Raw genomic sequence first — 19,347 nt, 5'->3', positions numbered from 1 at the left:
GAGTTAGAATCTTGAGCCTGTCTGTGATCAAACTGTAGACTGTAGCCAATGTAACCTGGCAATCTTTAACCACAATCTTTAAGTTTCCCTTGTAACACCAGAGCACAACCATAACTTTGGAAAGCAAAACTCAACCTCCAACAAACCATCTATTCTCCAAAATCCAGTCTCTCCAAAACACCAAGTCCATTCCCCATGCTCCAAAGTTTGACTGCCAATTCTTGCCTGTGAACGAATGATGATGGTGCAGGTTCTAATTCTTCAACGAAGACATTACTCTAAATTCTTTTATAAGTCTGGTTTCTAGAATAAGAATTATATTAAAATATTATTCCAATTTAGACCTGTTTCCTGGGGTTGGTTCATGCCACTGGTTGTCTAGAATGACTCCAGTTTTAAGCCAACTTTCTGTTACCAATGTTACAAATTATTAACCATACCCAATAACTTAAAAGTCAGTAAACTATAACCAAGACATCTAGAGTGTATTATACATCTAAAACTAATCAGAAACAAAAAATGAAGTGACTACACATATCTTTAATATTTAGATCAAACACCATTTTTACCTTTTCTAACTGTAATTTTAAGAGAAGCACCTTGTCACCTGTTGAGTCCAATAAACACAGTCAAAGATTTTCTAAGAGAAACAGCCATCAGTTCCATTACCACAGAAGCTGTGAAGCTCCTGGTGCCTTTAGGATCTGGCTAATGTAAACATTCAGCCAGCCCCCTAGGGAGTTTCCCCAGTGGACCTAGGCTCCTAGCTACAGATGCAGGGTTCCAAAAGTCAGTTGAAACTGCTTTTTATGTATTTGTTCCTTTCTTGAAAGGAGTTAAAACTACATCAAGGGGTGAATCAACCAGCATTTAAAGTTTTAACCATTTTTTTAAAACATGAAACACAAAACATTCAAGCAATGAGAAGAAAAACCCAGACATAAATTGACATTCATGGATAGCCTGGTGCACCAAGGACAGACAATAGACATACAGGGAGAAAACTAGATGGCGTCCCACCAAAGGGACCCAGATATCCTACCTGAAGGACCCAGAACCAGAAATAAGCACTTCTCCAATACCAGCAAGGAGGCAAGACGTCTCCTGCCTTCCTTCTGTCCATGGAGAGCTCTTAAAAACCTTAAGCTCATTTTCCTTCTCTCTCCAAAGCATCTGTGGAGAGTCTGGAAGAACTGTATTTCTCAACCCCATTCTCTCTCTTGTCTAGGTTGTAAACTGTCTCTAGTCAGGGTCGAAAGACTAAAAGCATCTATGAGAACTGACTTTGCTTCTCTAGGTTTTAGCATAACTTTAAAAGAACACACACACAAAAACATTTTATCATTATTACCTTGTCCCTTTTTACAAGGTTTACTCACCACTACCCCAAATCTTTATTGTTCTTTGCACGTGCTTTCAATTCCTGCGGCCCTTCTGAATTCTGCTTACTGGGGCCTTTCCTGGCCCATTTTCTCCCAATTTCTCAGTCTCCCTTTCCACTGTTATCTCCTCATCTGCATCAGACTCATAGGAAGTTGAATCAGAGTCACCGCTGTCCCTACAATTGACTCTTTAATATGTTCATTCTGTGCAGTTCCAAATGCCCTTTCAATCTCCATCTGCTCCATCATCTGCTCTTTGACCCTCACATTTTCACTAAGTAAAGTGTCCTTCACTAACCTCCATAAGGAATAGGTAGCAATTGGAATGCTCTCTGATCCTCCATCTTGGAGGGCCTTCTGTGAATCCCATTTAATCTATTTCCAATCGGGAATATTCAAGCTGCCACTAGCTATAAACCAAGGACTGACTTGTTTTATAGTTTTAACAAAATCTTGGGCTGTCTTTACCTTAATACCAGTACCTTGTTGTTTGAGTAAACTTACAAGCTGATCTACGACCAATAACGAGGAACTTGTGGTTCTCATGGCTAAGACAAAACCTTTGTAGGCTACTTACTTGCAGCTTTGCCCCGTGGTCGCCACTTCCTTGCCGGCCAGCCTTTTGGAACAATCCTGTCAGGTTGTCCTCTCTTTCCTGATCTCAGTGGGACCTCCAGATAATGGCGCCTGCACCGCCAGTGTGTGACTATCGGGCTTAGGTCTGTGGGATTGAAAGAGAAAACATACACCCATCACCTGTTTTCAGAGAGTGTCACCAAGGCTTTACTGATATCTCCTAATATACCGGAGGCAAAAGCCATGGAAAAACAAGGCAGGTGAAAATCCCCAACCAGGAAAACAGGTAAAGTCTGTGTGGTGAAAATTTCTGGGCCAAATCAGGGGCATAAACAACTTCTTAACAACAACAACCTGGAAGACTTGGTGGGGGGGGGAAGGGTGCCATGAAAATTCCTCACCCCAAATCAGGGGACAAGAGCAGCTGCCAAGGGTGTAAACAACTTCTTGCTATAGCAGGCTAAAAGGCTCAGTGAGGGAGAAGGGAAACACTCCAAGGTAGGGCCCAACAGTCACAGATGAGGTAAGAGAGACTTCTGAGGGCTTTCCCTGGGCCTCAGCAGTGCAGTCACTCCTTTGGCAAGATCAGTAGCTGCTGATGGATCCTGATCTCCGTAGATTAGCGGTCCCTGTTTCAGCTTCTGTAATTTCATCATCAAAACTACAGAAATCCAGTAAGTTAAGGCCTACTGTCCACTTGGCATAGCTCTAGACTCATTTTGGAAAATAAGCTTGTCACAGGGTTCTTCCTTCATACAAGCAAATAATGGGGCGTTACAACCTTCCATTCACAATCCAACTGCTTGACTGTTCTACATACTTCTACCATGACATCACTGGGTTGGCTTTGACCTCTAATTCCCAAATACCACCTTGCCTTCCGTACACCTTGGTGTCTGGATTTCTGTGGGTTTAATTCATCCAGGGTGTGTCAGGCCCTTGGTGTTTCAGCAACCAAGAATGGTACTCTTTCCAGGTTTTGCCAAGTTGGTGATCATAGAGGAAAGAATCAGGTGGGCTTTTTGCCATGTAGAAATCTTTGGCTTCGTTCATTATTCTCCTGTTGTCTATTATGAGATGGGTCCTAGTGGTTTCCTTTGCACGGGTAGCTGAGGATCTCCTCCTTGGAGCACTCCAACTTCTCACACACTTCTTCCAAGGCTTCATCATCAATCCTGGTTGAACTATAAGAAGGGTCCTCGGGAAAGAGATATTTCGGAAGGTCCTGTTTAAACCATTCACGTTCCATGGTATCTTTTAGTGTGGCCCTCTCCATGGGATCTACCTTCAGCAAAGGGTTCAAAGGCGTATTACAGAGGGATTTAAATACCGAGGGGTATAAAATATCCCATCACATATCTTCTTACAAAGATTTGGCATGTGGTAATCATCAAAAGGGAGGGTTCCACATGGCAAAGCATAGAGAATGACACTGCTGCTCCAGATGTTCACCTCAGGGCCTGCATACAATCTTTCTGAAATTACTTCTGGTGCAGCATAATTGGGTGAGTCACAGCTTGCCTTAAAAATTCACCTTCTGACACCCTGTTAGAAAGACCAAAATCGAAAGAATTCCAGGAAAACATAAATAAACAAGTAGAAGCCCATAGAGAGGAGACACAAAAATCCCTGAAAGAATTCCAGGAAAACACAATCAAACAGTTGAAGGAATTAAAAATGGAAATAAAAGCAATCAAGAAAGAACACATGGAAACAACCCTGGATATAGAAAACCAAAAAAAGAGACAAGGAGCTGTAGATACAAGCTTCACCAACAGAATACAAGAGATGGAAGAGAGAATCTCAGGAGCAGAAGATCCCATAGAAATCATTGACTCAACTGTCAAAGATAATGTAAAGTGGAAAAAGCTACTGGTCCAAAACATACAGGAAATCCAGGACTCAATGAGAAGATCAAACCTAAGGATAATAGGTATAGAAGAGAGCAAAGACTCCCAGCTCAAAGGACCAGTAAATATCTTCAACAAAATCATAGAAGAAAACTTCCCTAACCTAAAAAAAGAGATACCCATAGGCATACAAGAAGCCTACAGAACTCCAAATAGATTGGACCAGAAAAGAAACACCTCCCGTCACATAATAGTCAAAACACCAAATGCACAAAATAAAGAAAGAATATTAAAAGCAGTAAGGGAAAAAGGTCAAGTAACATATAAAGGCAGACCTATCAGAATCACACCAGACTTTTCGCCAGAAACTACGAAGGCCAGAAGATCCTGGACTGATGTCATACAGACCCTAAGAGAACACAAATGCCAGCCCAGGTTACTGTATCCAGCAAAACTCTCAATTAACATAGATGGAGAAACCAAGATATTCCATGACAAAACCAAATTTACACAATACCTTTCTACAAATCCAGGACTACAAAGGATAATAAATGGTAAAGCCCAACATAAGGAGGCAAGCTATACCCTAGAAGAAGCAAGAAACTAATCGTCTTGGCAACAAAACAAAGAGAAGAAAAGCACACAAACATAACCTCACATCCAAATATGAATATAACAGGAAGCAATAATCACTATTCCTTAATATCTCTCAACATCAATGGCCTCAACTCCCCAATAAAAAGACATAGATTAACAAACTGGATACTCAACGAGGACCCTGCATTCTGCTGCCTACCGGAAACACACCTCAGAGACAAAGACAGACACTACCTCAGAGTGAAAGGCTGGAAAACAACTTTCCAAGCAAATGGTTGGAAGAAGCAAGCTGGAGTAGCCATTCTAATATCAAATAAAATCAATTTTCAACTAAAAGTCATCAAAAAAGATAAGGAAGGACACTTCATATTCATCAAAGGAAAAATCCACCAAGATGAACTCTCAATCCTAAATATCTATGCCCCAAATACAAGGGCACCTATATACGTAAAAGAAACCTTACTAAAGCTCAAGACACACATTGCACCTCACACAATAATAGTAGGAGATTTCAACACCCCACTCTCATCAATGGACAGATCATGGAAACAGAAATTAAACAGAGATGTAGACAGATTAAGAGAAGTCATGAGCCAAATGGACTTAACAGATATTTATAGAACATTCTATCCTACAGCAAAAGGATATACCTTCTTCTCAGCTCCTCATGGTACTTTCTCCAAAATTGACCATATAATTGGTCAAAAAACAGGCCTCAACAGGTACAGAAAGATAGAAATAATCCCATGCGTGCTATCAGACCACCACGTCCTAAACCTGGTCTTCAATAACAATAAGGGAAGAATGCCCACATATACGTGGAAATTGAACAATGCTCTACTCAATGATAACCTGATCAAGGAAGAAATAAAGAAAGAAATTAAAAACTTTTTAGAATTTAATGAAAATGAAGGTACAACATACCCAAACTTATGGGACACAATGAAAGCTGTGCTAAGAGGAAAACTCATAGCACTGAGTGCCTGCAGAAAGAAACAGGAAAGAGCATATGTCAGCAGCTTGACAGCACACCTAAAAGCTCTAGAACAAAAGGAAGCAAATACACCCAGAAGGAGTAGAAGGCAGGAAATAATCAAACTCTGAGCTGAAATCAACCAAGTAGAAACAAAAAGGACCATAGAATCAACAGAACCAAAAGTTGGTTCTTTGAGAAAATCAACAAGATAGATAAACCCTTAGCCAGACTAACGAGAGGACACAGAGAGTGTGTCCAAATTAACAAAATCAGAAATGAAAAGGGAGACATAACTACAGAATCAGAGGAAATTCAAAAAAATCATCAGATCTTTCTATAAAAGCCTATATTCAACAAAACTTGAAAATCTTCAGGAAATGGACAATTTCCTAGACAGATACCAGGTACCGAAGTTAAATCAGGAACAGATAAACCAGTTAAACAACCCCATAACTCCTAAGGAAATAGAAGCAGTCATTAAAGGTCTCCCAACCAAAAAGAGCCCAGGTCCAGACGGGTTTAGCGCAGAATTCTATCAGACCTTCATAGAAGACCTCATACCAATATTATCCAAACTATTCCACAAAATTGAAACAGATGGAGCACTACCGAATTCCTTCTATGAAGCCACAATTACTCTTATACCTAAACCATACAAAGACCCAACAAAGAAAGAGAACTTCAGACCAATTTCCCTTATGAATATCGACGCAAAAATACTCAATAAAATTCTGGCAAACCGAATCCAAGAGCACATCAAAACAATCATCCACCATGATCAAGTAGGCTTCATCCCAGGCATGCAGGGATGGTTTAATATACGGAAAACCATCAACGTGATCCATTATATAAACAAACTGAAAGAACAAAACCACATGATCATTTCATTAGATGCTGAGAAAGCATTTGACAAAATTCAACACCCCTTCATGATAAAAGTCCTTGAAAGAATAGGAATTCAAGGCCCATACCTAAACATACTAAAAGCCATATACAGCAAACCAGTTGCTAACATTAAACTAAATGTAGAGAAACTTGAAGCAATCCCACTAAAATCAGGGACTAGACAAGGCTGCCCACTCTCTCCCAACTTATTCAATATAGTTCTTGAAGTTCTAGCCAGAGCAATCAGACAACAAAAGGAGGTCAAGGGGATACAGATCGGAAAAGAAGAAGTCAAAATATCACTATTTGCAGATGATATGATAGTATATTTAAGTGATCCCAAAAGTTCCACCAGAGAACTACTAAAGCTGATAAACAACTTCAGCAAAGTGGCTGGGTATAAAATTAACTCAAATAAATCAGTAGCCTTCCTCTACACAAAAGAGAAACTAGCGGAGAAAGAAATTAGGGAAACGACACCCTTCATAATAGACCCAAATAATATAAAGTACCTCGGTGTGACTTTTACCAAGCAAGTAAAAGATTTGTACAATAAGAACTTCAAGACACTGAAGAAAGAAATTGAATAAGACCTCAGAAGATGGAAAGATCTCCCATGCTCATGGATTGGCAGGATTAATATAGTAAAAATGGCCATTTTACCAAAAGCGATCTACAGATTCAATGCAATCCCCATCAAAATACCAATCCAATTCTTCAAAGAGTTAGACAGAACAATTTGCAAATTCATCTGGAATAACAAAAAAACCAGGATAGCTAAAACTATCCTCAACAATAAAAGGACTTCAGGGGGAATCACTATCCCTGAACTCAAGCAGTATTACAGAGCAATAGTGATAAAAACTGCATGGTATTGGTACAGAGACAGACAGATAGACCAATGGAATAGAATTGAAGACCCAGAAATAAACCCACACACCTATGGTCACTTGATTTTTGACAAAGAAGCCAAAACCATCCAATGGAAAAAAGATAGCATTTTCAGCAAATGGTGCTGGTTCAACTGGAGGGCAACATGTAGAAGAATGCAGATCGATCCATGCTTATCACCCTGTACAAAGCTTAAGTCCAAGTGGATCAAGGACCTCCACATCAAACCAGACACACTCAAACTAATAGAAGAAAAACTAGGGAAGCATCTGGAACACATGGGCACTGGAAAAAATTTCCTGAACAAAACACCAATGGCTTATGCTCTAAGATCAAGAATCGACAAATGGGATCTCATAAAACTGCAAAGCTTCTGTAAGGCAAAGGACACTGTGGTTAGGACAAAACAGCAACCAACAGATTGGGAAAAGATCTTTACCAATCCTACAACAGATAGAGGCCTTATATCCAAAATATACAAAGAACTCAAGAAGTTAGACCGCAGGGAGACAAATAACCCTATTAAAAAATGGGGTTTAGAGCTAAACAAACAATTCACAGCTGAGGAATGCCGAATGGCTGAGAAACACCTAAAGAAATGTTCAACATCTTTAGTCATAAGGGAAATGCAAATCAAAACAACCCTGAGATTTCACCTCATGCCAGTGAGAATGGCTAAGATCAGAAAGTCAGGTGACAGCAAATGCTGGCGAGAATGCGGAGAAAGAGGAACACTCCTCCATTGTTGGTGGGGTTGCAGACTGGTACAACCATTCTGGAAATCAGTCTTGAGGTTCCTCAGAAAATTGGACATTGAACTGCCTGAGGATCCAGCTATACCTCTCTTGGGCATATACCCAAAAGATGCCCAAACATATAAAAAAGACACGTGCTCCACTATGTTCATCGCAGCCTTATTTATAATAGCCAGAAGCTGGAAAGAACCCAGATGCCCTTCAACAGAGGAATGGATACAGAAAATGTGGTACATCTACACAATGGAATATTACTCAGCTATCAAAAACAATGGCTTTATGAAATTCGTAGGCAAATGGTTGGAACTGGAAAATATCATCCTGAGTGAGCTAACCCAATCACAGAAAGACACACATGGTATGCACTCATTGATAAGTGGCTATTAGCCCAAATGCTTGAATTACCCTAGATGCCTAGAACAAATGAAACTCAAGACAGATGATCAAAATGTGAATGCTTCACTCCTTCTTTAAAAGGGGAACAAGAATACCCTTGGCAGGGAATAGAGAGGCAAAGATTAAAACAGAGACAGAACGAACACCCATTCAGAGCCTGCCCCACATGTGGCCCATACATATACAGCCACCCAATTAGACAAGATGGATGAAGCAAAGAAGTGCAGACTGACAGGAGCCGGATGTAGATCGCTCCTGAGAGACACAGCCAGAATACAGCAAACACAGAGGCGAATGCCAGCAGCAAACCACTGAACTGAGAATAGGACCCCCGTTGAAGGAATCAGAGAAAGAACTGGAAGAGCTTGAAGGGGCTCGAGACCCCATATGTACAACAATGCCAAGCAACCAGAGCTTCCAGGGACTAAGCCACTACCTAAAGACTATACATGGACTGACCCTGGACTCTGACCTCATAGGTAGCAATGAATATCCTAGTAAGAGCACCAGTGGAAGTGGAAGCCCTGGGTCCTGCTAAGACTGAACCCCCAGTTAACTAGACTGTTGGGGGGAGGGCGGCAATGGGGGGAGGGTGGGGAGGGGAACACCCATAAGGAAGGGGTGGGGGGAGGGGGATGTTTGCCCGGATACCGGGAAAGGGAATAACACTCGAAATGTATATAAGAAATACTCAAGTTAATAAAAAAAAAAAAGAAAGAAAAGAAAGACCAAAGTCGGCTATCTTTGCATTCATGTGTGCATCAAGCAGGATGTCTTCAAGTTTCAAATCTCTGTGGACCACCATATGCCTGGGACAGTAATCCACACAAGGATCTGCTGGAACAGATGTTGACTTTCCTTTTTGGCCAACCTTCCATTGTTACAGATATAATCAAATAGCTCTCCTCCTGAGACACATTCCATCACCAGGCAAATATCAGATGGTGTACCGATGACCTGGTACAGTTTGATTATGTGAGGGTACTTGAAAAGCCTCAGGTTCTGAATATCTCTGAGGATTGTTCCAACAACGACAAGGTTTCGAATCTTCTAACAGTTGAGTATCTTCACAGCAACTTTATGTCCAGTCAACTCATGCTTGCCCACCTTCACTTTCCCGAAGGTGCTGCCACCACTCAGCGTGTCCCCCAGGATGCAGTGGCCGATCTTCACCCGCCTGTCGCCATCTTTCTCCAGGATGCAGACTCAGCCTTAAAGATTATCAGAAGAGGGCATTGGGTTCCATTACAGATGATTGTGAGCCACCATGTGGTTGCTGGGAATTGAACTCAGGACCTCTGGAAGAGCAGTCAGTGCTCTTAACCTCTGAGCTATCTCTCCAGCCCCGCCAAAAGATGCCCCAACATATAACAAAGACATATGCTCCACTATGTTCATAGCAGCCTTATTTATAATAGCCAGAAGTTGGAAAGAACCCACATGCCCTTCAACAGAGGAATGGATACAGAAAATGTGGTACATCTACACAATGGAATATTACTCAGCTATCAAAAACAATGACTTTATGAAATTCATAGGCAAGTGGAGGGAACTGGAAGATATCATCCTTAGTGAGGTAACCCAATCACAGGAAAACACACATGTAATGCACTCATTGATAAGTGGCTATTAGCCCAAATGCTTGAATTACCCTGGATGCACAGAACACATGAAACTCAAGAAGGATGACCAAAATGTGAATGCTTCACTCCTTCTTTAAAAGGGGAACAAGAATACCCTTGGAGGGAATAGGGAGGCAAAGTTTATAACAGAGGCAGAAGGAACACCCATCTGAGCCTGCCCCACATGTGGCCCATACATATACAACCACCCAATTAGAAAAGATGGATGAAGCAAAGAAGTGCAGGCTGACAGGAACTGGATATAGACCGAACCCAGGGCCTTGAGCTTGCCAGGCAAGCGCTCTACCACTGAGCTAAATCCCCAACCCCAGTCTCCCTATTTATAAAGCTCTGGCCACTCCATAGACCAGGTTGACCTCAAACTCTCAAAGATTCACCTGCTCCTGTCTCCTGAATGTTCAGACTTGGCTGCCCCCATGCCCGGCCTGTTTCCAATTTTAGTGTTATTGTTTATCTGTAGCAACTGCAATGGGATATCAACTAAAATGAATGGAAATTTTTAAGATCTGTGTTTTTTCTAAAAGTATTTTCATATAGCAAAGAAATGTTTGTCAACATGCTTTGGAAATTACAAAACTAATGTTTCTGTGAGAGAAGAATATTTTGAGTGACCAACCTGAGTTTGTTTATTTTTTCCTGATTTCCTGATAACTGCCCACTCCCCTTTCTGCTCAAGCAGCTGACTCTGTGTTTGTGCTTGGTAAAAGAATGTAGTTCCTCAGGGCAACATTCAGCTGGCTCCCTTAAAATGGTCTTCCTGGTTAATGTGCTTGGGTAATGTTCTAAATGGTTTCTGGAACTGCTCAGATCCAGTGCTGTGCTGGATATTCAGTATTTAGAGTACTAATGGCCATTGTGGATGGAAGGTAGACAAAATCTGAAATTATAATAACCTACTCCTGATGCTTGTGTTCAGATTTATAAAAAAGGGGGATGAGGAAGAAAGTGCAAGACAAGAGTTGTTTAGCACCAAAAGTAAATAAGGGAAACTCATCTGAAACTGGGCAGAAGCCATTTTGTGGGAAAGAGATGAGGAAGACCATGGGGAGTGGGATTCCTGAGACACAGAGCTCTGCCCTCCCTTCTGGAAACAGCCTGGACCAAATCCTTAGAGAGCATAGCTGTGGGGTGCATCTTGGCACTCCTGTCTCCTGATGCTCTTTCTGAGAAGTCCTTCATCCATAATTGGACATAGAAGTGGCAGTTAAAGTAGCTTCACAGAGAGATGTGTTCAGACCAGTGGTCCTCTGCACCCACCCAGACTCTGCACTATGTGAGATTCTAGAATGAATGTATAAATCTATAGGGGAAGAGGTAAGCTAAAGAGACTCCAGTAAGCACTAGGTTTAGTTCCCCCTAAGCCCAGCAGAGAGTCTATGTGAAATGGAAATTAATAGAAACATAACTTATATTTCTTGAACATCTGAATTCATGCCAAAGAGTATGCTAAAACTTTCTTTGTAGTTGGTATCCAGTTTTGTTTGTTTTGGGGCTTTTGTTTGTTTTTTGTTTTCCATGATAGGGCTTCTCTATGGGCTTATATTTTTCAAACTATACATTAATTATGTTTCTTTAATGCTTCAACTTCCCTTCTAGCACATCACCCTCTAGAGGTAGGGGAAAAGAAAGGTTCATAGGAAAACGGGGTTGTAGTCCTGTTTACAAAATAGTTCTGTGAGAGCGATTCCAATATTCATTGTCAGCAGTCCAGTTCAGCAACAAACATCAAACATGAATCAGCAGCTGTGTGATCCAGAAGAAACCTCAAGACTTCACAGATTAGCTGTGAAGAAGTCATGAGAAGCATTCGGAATACTACCAGAAGTTCTTTGGTGCTTTTCTCTCTAGGAAGTCAAAGTCATGAAGAACGCAAGGCAAACCAATGCAAGAGCATCATCCACTGCCTGTCGGGTTATACTTACACTTTTTCCAAACATCATGTGTCCTCTCAAGCATCTATTTTAGCAAAACATCACATGCCCTTTTACCAAGCAGCTTCCAGCAATACACCACATGTCAGTTCTGAGCAAAACATCCTCTCACATGTCTACTTCAGCAAAATACCCTCCCATAAGAGAGTTTCCAGAAAAACATCACAGGACACAATTGAGTCGCCAACGAAACCAGAAATTTCTACTTCATCACCTCGGCTGCTTAGGAGTTCTGAAAAAGGGTTGTAGGCTGGACAGTTGGTCCAACAATGAAGAGGACTGACTGCTCTTCCAGAAGGCAGAGGTTTGATTACCAGCACTGAATGGTTCTGTAATTACACTGTAGCTCAAAACAGTAATTACAACATCTGACATCCTCTCCTAGCTACCTTAAACTCTGAACGTATGTACTGCACTTAAATACATGCTGGTAAAATACTAATATTCATAAAATAAATAAAAGTCATTTTAGTCAGAATGTTGTGGACATATCTTTATGCCCAACATTGGAAAGATAGAGATAGATTTCTGTGAGTTCGAGGCTTATCTGGCCTATAGAGTTAGTTCCAGGACAGCCAGGCCTACACAAATAAAAGAAAGAGGAAAAGGATGAGAAGGAAGAGGGAAAAGAGAAGGAAGAAGAGGAGAAAAAAGAAGAGGAGGTGGTGGAGGAGGAGGAGGAAGAGTAGGAAGAGGAGGAAAGAAAGCATCGTTATGTAGACCTGGCTGGCCTTGAGCTAAGCACCCTTCTGCTCCTGCTTCCTGAATGATTTACAGCCTCCACTTACCAGGAATGGTATCTTCAGAAATTGTGCTGTTTGGCTCGTTTTTATGAATTACATTGGATTTGTTTCTTATTTATTTTAAAGCTGTGTTGTAATTATATGTATGTGTGTTGAGGCAGTATGTGCATGTGCATTCAGGATCTTGCAGAGACCAGAGGCATCGGATTCCCTTGAGCTGGGGTTGTAGCTGCCACGTGGGTGCTGGGAACCAACCCACGGTCCTCTGCCAGAGCAACAAGCTTTCCCACTTGCTCAGTCGTCTCTCCAGCCTCTACTTACTCTGTGCTCAGGTGTGTTTCTGTGCCACAGTCATTGTGTGGGAATCAGAGGGCAATGTGTGAGAATTGTTCTCTCCCTCCGCCATGTGGATCCTGGGAATGAAACCCAGACCTTCGGGGTTGGTGACATGTGACTCTACTTGCTGGGCCATGGACAGGAACATTAACTGTTTTCTGAGACAGGGTCTTGCTATGCAGCCCTGGATAGACTAGAATGTAATGAGTCCCCTTTACTCTACCTCCCAAATGCTATGATTTGTAGGGGTGCACTACCACACAGAACTTTTGATTTTGTTCTGAATAGACAATATATTCACACAAATTACCCATCTCCCCGCACCACATTATTTTCTCAAGATTCAACCAATGATACTGATTTCTTTTGCATGTTTAATATGCAAGGAAATGTGGTCTTCTCTCTCTCTCTCTCTCTCTCTCTCTCTCTCTCTCTCTCTCTTTCTGTCAGAAAATGCTAGCATACTTTGTTTTCCTGTATTTGTTTTGTTTTTGACAGTTTTAATACACAATAGCCCAGGGTGGCCTGACATTCTCTCTATAACCCAGGCTGGCCTTCAACACAAGGCAATCCAACTTTTGTATCTCAAATGCTATAATTACAGATCTGTGCCATCATGCACAGTCTCCCAACCCAGCCCCTAGATTTTCTTATTTTCTATGTATGGTGTTTTGCCTGCACATAGGTATGTGCATAACATATGCTCTTGGTGCTTGCTGAGGTCAGGAAGAGGGGCTGAGATTCCCTGAGACTGGAATGACAGACAGTTGTGAGCTGCCATGTGGGTGCTGGTACACAGACCTGGGTCCTTTGCTAGAGAAACAAGTGTTCTTAACCACTGAGCCAATTACTTGGGACGTCAGTTCCACATCATTACATAAGAGACCCTTGGAGCCTTTCTTGGGTCTGCATTGCATTCCATTGTAGCAGGAATTCATGGAGTTGGAGCTCACACATTCACACACATGTGGTCATCTGTAGTTGACTGATATGTATTTGAATGTGGCAGCATGATGTGGTAGAAGGAGGTGCCACAGAGGGCTCATGTTGAACCCTGGCCCCCCATATCAGCCATAGGGCTGGACTAGTAGAAAATGAAATTTGTTTGGGACATAGGAAAGGGATGTGGGACAGGGAGTAGAGACAGAGAAAGAAAGGGGAGAGAGAAGGAGAGAGAGAGAGAGAGAGAGAGAGAGAGAGAGAGAGAAGCCAACCTGGAACATGTTGGGGGTGCAGAGAGAGAAAGAGAGAAGGGGACAGGGAGAGGAAAAGAGAGGGAAGAAGGGTGGGGGGAGAGGGAGGCCAAACAGACCTTTCACAACAAGCCTGGCTATTGCTAGGTTAACTGTTGGGCAGAGCCTAGAGGAAATGCTAATAATGACAACCATAAACAAGTCGACATCATCATCATCTACACATATACAGATGTGACTGAAAGGGTCATAGGTCATGTGTATGGTACTCATTTTCAAGGAGTTATTTTACTCCTTCTGTGAGTATGCAAAACAAACAAATATCCTTAGTTCAAAAGGACAAAGGCTAAGTGGACTCCCTTTTCAAATCATTTCGCTCTCTATCCCTCCTCCACAGCCTCCCTCTCAGATCCTGGACAGAGGGTGGTCCCTCATTCCACTCGACCCTCTACCCTCTCCCTCTTTTCATAGTTTATCAGTTGTTGCCTTGATGTACACATGTGGCTGTCTTAGCCTTTATTTTGTAACTGAGAAGGTCATTCAATAAATGAACAATTTTTACTGAATAGATTTCTTTTAAAACACAATATACAGATCCAGACCACTTTGAGAATTTCCATGTAACCCTCTAGCAGGCAGCATTCCGATCTTCTCTATATTGGTCTGATTTTACTATGTGTGCTGCTGAAGTGGGTACAAAAAGTTCAAATTTTGTGTTTCTCCATCTAATGAATACTTTTGATTACATTTTATTAATAATCTCTCTCCCCCCTTTTTCCCCCCACCCCATCTGAGACAGGATTTCTCTGTGCAGTCCTGGCTGTCCTAGAACTCACTCTGTAGACCAGACTCGCCTTGAATTCAGAGTTCCTCCTGCCTCTGCCTTCCAAGTGCTAGGATCAAAGATTTCTACCACTACCGCCTGGCAGTTGAATTCTCTTCAAATAGCAGTTTATATTCATAAATTTTATTTTGCTTGTTACAGTTTTAACTGCTGTCTAGACTGAGACTCTTCATCTAGATGCAAAGTCACCATCGGTTTGCTCCTGATGGAGAAGACATTTAAGGTTTTTGTGACTTGCAGACTAAACTTCCTGGTGGACATTGGAAAGTCTCAGGGTGCAATTTCACAGATGGGCACCAGGTGGCGGATAATTTCTTCTGATAATCTTTTTTTTTTTCTTTATTAACTTGAGTATTTCTTATTTACATTTCTATTATTATTCCCTTTCCCGGTTTCCAGGCCAACATCCCCCTAGCCCCTCCCCTCCCCTTCTCTACCGGTGTTCCCCTCCCCATCATCCCCCTATTACTGCTCTCCCCACAACAATCATATTCACTGGGGGTTCAGGACCAAAGAGTTCCCCTTCCACTGGTGCTCTTACTAGGCTATTCATTGCTACTTATGCGGTTGGAGCCCAGGGTCAGTCCATGTATACTCTTTGGGTACTGGCTTGGTCCTTGGAAACTCTGGTTGGTGGGCATTGTTGTTCATATGAGGCCTCAAGCCCCTTCAACCTTTCAGTCCTTTCTCTGATTCCTTCAATGGGGATCCCATTCTCAGTTCAGTGCTTTGCTGCTGGCATTCGCCTATGTATTTGTTGTATTCTGGGTGTGCCTCTCAGGAGAGATCTACATCTGGTTCCTGTCTGCCTGCACTTCTTTGCTTCATCCATCTTATCTAGTTTGGTGGCTGTATATGTATGGGCCACATATGGGGCAGGTTCTGAATGGGTGTTCCTTCTCCCTCTGTTATAAACTTTCCCTCCCTATTCCCTCCAAGGGTATTCTTGTTCCCCTTTTAAAGAAGGAGTGAAGCATTCACATTTTGGTCATCCTTCTTGAGTTTCATGTGTTCTGTGCATCCAGGGTAATTCAAGCATTTGGGCTAATAGCCACTTATCAATGAGTGCATTACATGTGTGTTTTCCTGTGATTGGGTTACCTCACTAAGGATGATATCTTCCAGTTCCCTCCACTTGCCTATGAATTTCATAAAGTCATTGTTTTTGATAGCTGAGTAATATTCCATTGTGTAGATGTACCACATTTTCTGTATCCATTCCTCTGTTGAAGGGCATGTGGGTTCTTTCCAACTTCTGGCTATTATAAATAAGGCTGCTATGAACATAGTGGAGCATATGTCTTTGTTATATGTTGGGGCATCTTTTGGCGGGGCTGGAGAGATAGCTCAGAGGTTAAGAGCACTGACTGCTCTTCCAGAGGTCCTGAGTTCAATTCCCAGCAACCACATGGTGGCTCACAATCATCTGTAATGGAACCCAATGCCCTCTTCTGATAATCTTTAAGGCTGAGTCTGCATCCTGGAGAAAGATGGCGACAGGCGGGTGAAGATCGGCCACTGCATCCTGGGGGACACGCTGAGTGGTGGCAGCACCTTCGGGAAAGTGAAGGTGGGCAAGCATGAGTTGACTGGACATAAAGTTGCTGTGAAGATACTCAACTGTTAGAAGATTCGAAACCTTGTCGTTGTTGGAACAATCCTCAGAGATATTCAGAACCTGAGGCTTTTCAAGTACCCTCACATAATCAAACTGTACCAGGTCATCGGTACACCATCTGATATTTGCCTGGTGATGGAATGTGTCTCAGGAGGAGAGCTATTTGATTATATCTGTAACAATGGAAGGTTGGCCAAAAAGGAAAGTCAACATCTGTTCCAGCAGATCCTTGTGTGGATTACTGTCCCAGGCATATGGTGGTCCACAGAGATTTGAAACTTGAAGACATCCTGCTTGATGCACACATGAATGCAAAGATAGCCGACTTTGGTCTTTCCAACAGGGTGTCAGAAGGTGAATTTTTAAGGCAAGCTGTGACTCACCCAATTATGCTGCACCAGAAGTAATTTCAGAAAGATTGTATGCAGGCCCTGAGGTGAACATCTGGAGCAGCAGTGTCATTCTCTATGCTTTGCCATGTGGAACCCTCCCTTTTGATGATTACCACATGCCAAATCTTTGTAAGAAGATATGTGATGGGATATTTTATACCCCTCGGTATTTAAATCCCTCTGTAATACGCCTTTGAACCCTTTGCTGGAGGTAGATCCCATGGAGAGGGCCACACTAAAAGATACCATGGAACGTGAATGGTTTAAACAGGACCTTCCGAAATATCTCTTTCCCGAGGACCCTTCTTATAGTTCAACCAGGATTGATGATGAAGCCTTGGAAGAAGTGTGTGAGAAGTTGGAGTGCTCCAAGGAGGAGATCCTCAGCTACCCGTGCAAAGGAAACCACTAGGACCCATCTCATAATAGACAACAGGAGAATAATGAACGAAGCCAAAGATTTCTACATGGCAAAAAGCCCACCTGATTCTTTCCTCTATGATCACCAACTTGGCAAAACCCGGAAAGAGTACCATTCTTGGTTGCTGAAACACCAAGGGCCTGACACACCCTGGATGAATTAAACCCACAGAAATCCAGACACCAAGGTGTACGGAAGGCAAGGTGGTATTTGGGAATTAGAGGTCAAAGCCAACCCAGTGATGTCATGGTAGAAGTATGTAGAACAGTCAAGCAGTTGGATTGTGAATGGAAGGTTGTAACGCCCCATTATTTGCTTGTATGAAGGAAGAACCCTGTGACAAGCTTATTTTCCAAAATGAGTCTAGAGCTATGCCAAGTGGACAGTAGGCCTTAACTTACTGGATTTCTGTAGTTTTGATGATGAAATTACAGAAGCTGAAACAGGGACCGCTAATCTACGGAGATCAGGATCCATCAGCAGCTACTGATCTTGCCAAAGGAGTGACTGCACTGCTGAGGCCCAGGGAAAGCCCTCAGAAGTCTCTCTTACTTCATCTGTGACTGTTGGGCCCTACCTTGGAGTGTTTCCCTTCTCCCTCACTGAGCCTTTTAGCCTGCTATAGCAAGAAGTTGTTTACACCCTTGGCAGCTGCTCTTGTCCCCTGATTTGGGGTGAGGAATTTTCATGGCACCCTTCCCCCCCCCCCCCACCAAGTCTTCCAGGTTGTTGTTGTTAAGAAGTTGTTTATGGACAGGTCTTCCTGGTTGCTGCCGCCGCAGAGAGCCCTTGGGCAGCACCCCGCGAGCAAACTTGAGCCTCGGGACCACAGGTAAGACCAACTTGTCTGCTGCAAGAGAGCTGCCTGGTGAGATCGGGACACACAGAGGCAGAGTTCATCTAGGACCGGGCACGCCCTGTGTTTGCCGGAGGTCCCACGCCCGCGGATCCCGGGCCAGCAGCAGCTCTCTGCTCCCAGACCCTGTGGGAAAGACACCTCACCGCCTGATCAGGTGGGCACTCCTGAGGCTGCAGAGCGGAAGAGACCACCAACACTGCCCACCCCTGCCCACATCCCTGGCCCAAGAGGAAACTGTATAAGGCCTCTGGGCTCCCGTGGGGGAGGGCCCAGGAGGGGCAGGACCCCTGCCTGAGACACCGCCGGAACCTGAGGGAAACAGACCGGATAAACAGTTCTCTGCACCCAAATCCCGTGGGAGGGAGAGCTGAACCTTCAGAGAGGCAGACAAGCCTGGGAAACCAGAAGAGACTGCTCTCTGTACATACATCTCGGACGCCAGAGGAAAACACCAAAGGCGATCTGGAACCCTGGTGCACTGAAGCTCCCGGAAGGGGCGGCACAGGTCTTCCTGGTTGCTGCCGCCGCAGAGAGCCCTTGGGCAGCACCCCGCGAGCAAACTTGAGCCTCGGGACCACAGGTAAGACCAACTTGTCTGCTGCAAGAAAGCTGCCTGGTGAACTCAAGACACAGGCCCACAGGAACAGCTGAAGACCTGTAGAGAGGAAAAACTACACGCCCGAAAGCAGAACACTCTGTCCCCATAACTGACTGAAAGAGAGGAAAACAGGTCTACAGCACTCCTGACACACAGGCTTATAGGACAGTCTAGCCACTGTCAGAAATAGCAGAACAAAGTAACACTAGAGATAATCTGATGGCGAGACGCAAGCGCAGGAACCCAAGCAACAGAAACCAAGACTACATGCCATCATCGGAGCCCAATTCTCCCACCAAAACAAACATGGAATATCCAAACACACCAGAAAAGCAAGATCTAGTTTCAAAACCATATTTGATCATGATGCTGGAGGACTTCAAGAAAGACATGAACACACTTAGGAAAATATTAATAAACAAGTAGAAGCCTACAGAGAGGAATCGCAAAAATCCCTGAAA

General features: G+C 43.1%; 2 pseudogenes; one reads left to right on the top strand and one right to left on the bottom strand.

Moving 5' to 3' along the window:
* Positions 1 to 2,543: 2,543 nt before the first annotated feature.
* On the bottom strand, positions 2,544 to 11,891 carry Prkaa1-ps1 (protein kinase AMP-activated catalytic subunit alpha 1, pseudogene 1; annotated as a pseudogene).
* Positions 16,498 to 17,993, top strand: Prkaa1-ps2 (protein kinase AMP-activated catalytic subunit alpha 1, pseudogene 2; annotated as a pseudogene).

The sequence above is a fragment of the Rattus norvegicus genome, chromosome 11 (genome assembly GCF_036323735.1).
Source record: "Rattus norvegicus strain BN/NHsdMcwi chromosome 11, GRCr8, whole genome shotgun sequence".
Taxonomy (NCBI): Eukaryota; Metazoa; Chordata; class Mammalia; order Rodentia; family Muridae; genus Rattus; species Rattus norvegicus.
Note: the sequence above shows the minus strand (reverse complement) of the source record. Positions and strands in the feature narration are given on the sequence as shown.